Raw genomic sequence first — 6071 nt, 5'->3', positions numbered from 1 at the left:
TTCTTTTTCTGGTTGAGCTCTGATCATGCAGTCATTGAAGCCAGGTCAAGTGGGTATTATCTGCAAGTGTGGGTGTTCTTGTGCATATGCCCTCTCTTTTTATCAGCTGAACGCTTCACTCTCCACATTGTAGGGCTTAGCTCGCCACTTCATTGTTGTTTTTCCCTCATTTCCCTTTACCGGTGATGAATGTGGTCACCAATCAGAGCGTGTATTCCCATTGAGTCTTAGTCCTGGAAGGGGGTTTGCACTGAGGGGACCCGACCACGACCACTTACCTTGATGTTTCCTGGGCAAGCAACTTGTTTGTTCTTGTAGTAACAGTCAGTCTGCCTCTATTTTTTTGTAAAACTACTTTTTTAAGAGAATTTAAAGGGGTTTAGTGAACCTCCGGTGAGTTGGCAATGCTATCAGCTATTTCTTCCATAGTAGTGGATACATTCCTAATGGCATATTCTAAATCTGTGACTCCATACCAAGGAAAACTTGTAAAAAGGAGTAGCCTAGTCTAGTATTTTCTGTTAAAGGACTCTTATGTTGTCAGTCCTGTTCATTTCTCAACTATTTACTTCTTTTTTCTTTCTAGAAAATTTAAATACTTAGACCAACAAATACTTTTATTGTAAGGATGAATGACTAGAGGCATTCCCAAGTGATCCAAAGTACATTAAATAATCATGTTTAAGTCACCAAGGCAAGGTAGTGCCCATTATTAGGATTGGGTTACTTTTTTGTGGGGCAGTTTGATCCCTCACATAAGGATACATATCCTTGAGGGACAAATATTACACTATTTATATTATCTTGTTGCTGTTGTTGTTAGGTGCCATCGAGTTGGTACCAACTCATAGCGACCCTATGCACAACAGAATGAAACACTGCCCAATCCTGGGCCATCCTCACCACTGTTGCTATGCTTGAGTCCATCGATGCTGCCACCTGGTCAACCCATGTTGTTGGGGGCGTCTTCCTCTTTTTCTCTGACCCTCCACCTTACCAAACATGATTTCCTTTTCCAGCGACTGGTCCCTCCTGACAACATGTCTGAAGTATGAGAGACGAAGTTTGGCCTTCTTGGCCTCCAAGAAGCTCTCTGGCTGCACTTCTTCCAATACAAATCTGTTGATTCTATGGGCAGCCCATGGCACTTTCAATATTCTCCTCCAACACCACAAATCAAAAGCATCAATTCTTCTATGGTATTCCTTATTTACTGTCCAGCTTTCACATGCATATGACATTATTGAAAATACCATGACTTGCGTCAGGTGCACCTTAGTCCTCAAGCTGACATCTTTGCTCTTCAACACTTTAAAAAGGTCATGTGCAGCAGATTTGCCTAATGCAATATGTCATTTGATTTCTTGACTTCTGCTTCGATGAGTGTTGATGGTAGATTCAAGAAGAATGAAGTTCTTAACAACTTCAATCTTTTCTCCATTGATAAGAAAGTTGTTTATTGGTCCAGTAGTGAGGAGTTTTGTTTTCTTTACATTGAGATGTAATCCATACCAAAGGCTGTGCTCTTTGATCTCCATCAGTAAATGTTTTAAGTCCTCTTCACTTCAAGCAAGCAAGGTTGTATCATCTGCATATCTCAGGTTGTTAATGAGTCTTTCTCCAATCCTGATGCCACATTTTTCATCATATAACCCAGCTTCTCGGATTAGTTGCTCAGCATACAAGTTGCATAAGTATGGTGAAAGAATACAACCTTGTCACACACATTTCCTAATTTTAAACCACTCAGTGTTCCCATGTTCTGTTCGAACAACTACCTCTTGGTCCAGGTACAGATTCCTCATGAGCACAATTAAGTGTTCCGGAATACTCAAACTTCACAATGTTGTCCATAGCTTGTCATGATCCACACAATCGAAAACCTTGGCATAGTCAATAAACCACAGGTAAACATCTTTCTTAGACTCTCTCTGTATATATTTTATTTGTGGCATAAAAAGCAAAAATATAATAAATATTTATTAATTCAATTTAATTTCCTAAAGACCTTGAAAATTATTTAAAATTTATATACCAGAACATGTAATTAGTGTTGTAACAAAGTTCATTTTCATTGAAACTTCTACCATTTCTCATATTTTCTCTAACCTAGCTGCAGTCTTTTAAGATTTTATCAACTTATTTTAGAAATTACAAAGTCTCTGTTCAAGGGTGTAAATTTAATTTTATATCTCTGGCTAGAGGTGGAAACAGCAGCCAGATCATCCCAGGTGAATCTCATTACCAGTTCTATGTTTTGGCAACTTAAAGTTCCCCAACTGTGGAGAAGAACTTATTTATAGTTCTTTTATGATGAGGATAAAATAATTTATCCCCATCATAAAAGAATATCAGTTGCCTGATAACTATAGTAAGGTCAGAAGTTCAAATTCACAGCTGCTTCTCAGAAACCGTACATAGGGTCGCTATGAGTCAGAACCGACTTGGTGGCACTTAACAATGACAACATAGTAAGTTTAAGGTGCCTGGTAGCATAGTGGCTGAAGAGCTGGGCTGTTAATCACAAGGCAGTAGTTTGAATCATTCCCAGGGAGACTGCTCCCATAGAGATTTACAGCCCGGAAACCTTATATAGAGTCACTATGAATTGCAACTACCTTAGTGGCCTGAAACCACCACCACCACCATAACGAATAGAGTAAGTGCAGACAGATTGCTCATTAGAAGCAAGGATAGTGAGACTTTCTCTCACAGAGTTGTCCTTGGAGAAGGACATTATGCTTGGTAAAGCAGAGGAGTGTTGGTGCTTTAGCTGTAATATCATGGTAATTAATATTTGTGCACCTAGATCAGCAATTTTTTTTAGAGAGAAATTGTCAGTAAAGGAAAAAAGGGAAACATAAAAAAAGGCCTTCACTTATGTACTTATAATTTTGTTATTTGATGTAGAAAGATATTACAAAATGATTTTGCTGTTTGTATTCTAAGAATAGAAAAAATATTACATTTAAGCAATTTACAAGGCTGCCACGTATTTTTCTATGATTAAAAATGATAATAAACATTACTAAGAATTCTGTATGATCTATTATGGGAAGAAGTCCATGGGGGTGGGACACTATGAGTTAGCACACTGAGTGACACCAATTTTGGTCACAGTTTTGGCAGGCTTTAATTCACCACCTCATTCCATTTCTGCCTTTCAGCCTCAGGAAATCTGCATTCTTACTGTGACCCCCTCAGATGAGAAAGGAGAATGACACATCCAGGAACATCATCAAAAGTCCCAGAACAACCATCCAATAGGGATGAATGCAAAGCAGTGAAGTCAGTCTTCCGTTTAAAACTCAAGCCCTTAAGCTATGACAAAAACCAAAACCCATTGCCATTGAGTTGATGTAGACTCACAGCATCCCTATAGGACAGGACAAAGAAGAATTAATGCCTTTGAATTGTAGTACTGGTGAAGAATATGGACTGCATCATAGAGGGCCAGAAGAATGAACAAATCTGTCTTGAAAACAGGATAGTTAGAATGCTCCTTAGAAGTGAGGCTAGTGAGACTTTGCCTCACATACGTTGAACATATTATCAGGAGGGACCAATTCTTTGAGGAGTACATTATGGTTGGTAAAGTCAAAGGTCAACAAAAAAAGAGGAAGACCCTCAATGAGATGGATAGGTACCGTGGCTGCAACAATGGTTTAAACATAACAGTGATCATGAGGATGGTACAGGATCAGGCTGTGTTTTGTTCTGTTGCACATAGGGTCTGAACCAACTTGATGACACCTAACAACAACAGCAGGACAAGATAGAACTACCCATAGAGTTTCCAAGGCTGTAATCTTTCTGGAAGCAGATTGCCACATCTTTCTTCCTCAAAGCAGCTGGGTAAGTTCTAACCACCTTTTGCTTAACAATTGAGCACTTAGCTCACAACTGCACTACCTGGGCACCTTTTAAAAAGTATGCCATGTTTGTTGATTGAATGAGCAAAATTGTGGTAACAAAAAGTGGATTGAGATTTTAGAACACACTGGGGCCTGTTTAATATTGATTCTCTGATCTTGGAGAAAAGAAACCAGAAAGATATTTTGTCTCTAATTTCAATAGGAATATCCTGGAGACAAAGGTATCTTCATGATTATCCACTTCCCTTGTTATTATACAAATAGGAATATAATGACTTGCATTTCTTGCTGTCTGAACCTTGATTCAATAGCAAAGACTCACATATTCTCATTTTTGAATTGAATAGAATATCTGCAGAATAGATACCCCAAATGCTGTTCCTTCCTCAGGCTTCTTGAATGTGCAGCTGTGGAGTGGCTCATTAATCTGGGAACCAGGCAGCCACTTTGAGGTCTTTATACTTTAATCCTGGGCTCATGTGGGACTCCTTGCCAGTGACAAGGACTGCCCGAGGTTCAGATTTACAAACACTGACAATGCTGCCAGGACTGTTTCGATGAGTGCAAGTAAAAAACACAAGGGGTAGGGACTTTTTTTATAAAAAGCTATTACAAAATACTCACTGTTAAGTAATTCTGATAATTGAGGACACTAATAATCAAGGTCCACTCTCTGAAATGTCACACAGCAAATAGATGTGGGATTTTGGTTCAGTTCCAACTCTCAGCCAAGGAAAAGCCAGCAAACTGGTTCTGAGGCTTTCAAGTCAGCATCTAAGACAAGCAGCTTGGAAAACAAAAAGTTGCCATGGAGTCGATTTTGAATCATGGTGACACCATGTGTGTTAGACTAAAACAGTGTTCTCAGACTTTTCAATGAATGATTTAAAAAAAAAAAGAGAGATTTCCAGACTTTTCTTCTAAGGCACTCTTGGTTGGTTGGTTGGTTATGTGCTGTGGAGTCGGTTCCAACTCAGCGACCCTGTACGGGTTTCCGAGGCTGTAAATTTTTACGGGAGCAGAAAGCCTCATCTTTCTCCAGCGGAACAGCTGGTAGTTTTGAACAGCTGACCTTGAGGTTTGCAGCCCGGTTCATAACCACTACACTGCCAGAGCTCCTAAGGCACTCTGGGTAGACTTAAATCTCTAACCTTTCAGTTGGCAGCTGAACAAATTAACCCAGGGACTCTTGTTAGCATATGTTGTTGTTGTTGTTAAGTGCCATTGAGTTGTTTGCAACTCATAGCAATCCGGTATAGGGTTTCTGAGGAACAACTGGTGAACTTGAACCACAGACCTTACCGTTCAAATTGATGTTGCAGTCTAGTGCATTAACCCACAACACCACACCAGGACTCCTTGTTAGCATATAATTTTTATTAAGTGTTGTCCTGTTGGCTCTGACCCACAATAACCCTATATAGGGTTTTCAAGGAGCAGCTGGTGGATTTGTGGTTCATAGTCCAGTGCTGATCCTACAGTGCCACACCATATGTGTTGTTGTTAAGTGCTATCGAGCTGGTTTTGACTCAGAGCAACCCTGTACAGGGTGTCTAAGCAGCAGCTGGTGAGTTTGAATCTTGTGGTTCAAACCAACTTTGCCTCCAGTGCCTCATCCCGCAGCACCACACCAGTAGCCCCTTAATACATACTTTTTGAATGATGAATGAATGCCTCTGTGAAAAGGAGGTACTTAAATGCTTTTAGATAATGAACCACAGAACCTCAGAACAAGTCTTAGCCTAGCTTGAGTGTAATTAAACATGTGTGCATAATAGGCACTCAACATGTCATAGGTAGTTTTTTTTTTTTTTTTCTTGTTTATTTTTTTTACTGCTGTTTTTTTTTTTTTTTTTTCTTGTTTATTTTTTTTACTGCTGTTGCAAAGCCACAACTGCTGCTATTGTCATTCATTCATTCAACAAATACTTTATGAGTTGTGTGGCACTGTAGGATAAGCACTGGACTATTAGCCGCAAGATTGGCAGTTCAAACTCATCAGCTGCTCCTTGGAAACCCACTGTGATCTCTTGTTGTTGTTGTTAAGTGCCGTCGAGTCAGTTCTGACCCAAAGCGACCTTGTACAGGGTTTCCAAGGGTGTAATTCTTTACGGGAGTAGAAAGCCTCATCTTTCTCCCGCGGAGCGGCTGGTAGTTTCGAACCGCTGACCTTAAGGTTTGCAGCCCGATTCGTAA

Source organism: Chrysochloris asiatica, unplaced genomic scaffold (assembly GCF_000296735.1).
Source record: "Chrysochloris asiatica unplaced genomic scaffold, ChrAsi1.0 scaffold00070, whole genome shotgun sequence".
Taxonomy (NCBI): Eukaryota; Metazoa; Chordata; class Mammalia; order Afrosoricida; family Chrysochloridae; genus Chrysochloris; species Chrysochloris asiatica.
This window is presented reverse-complemented; position numbering follows the sequence as displayed.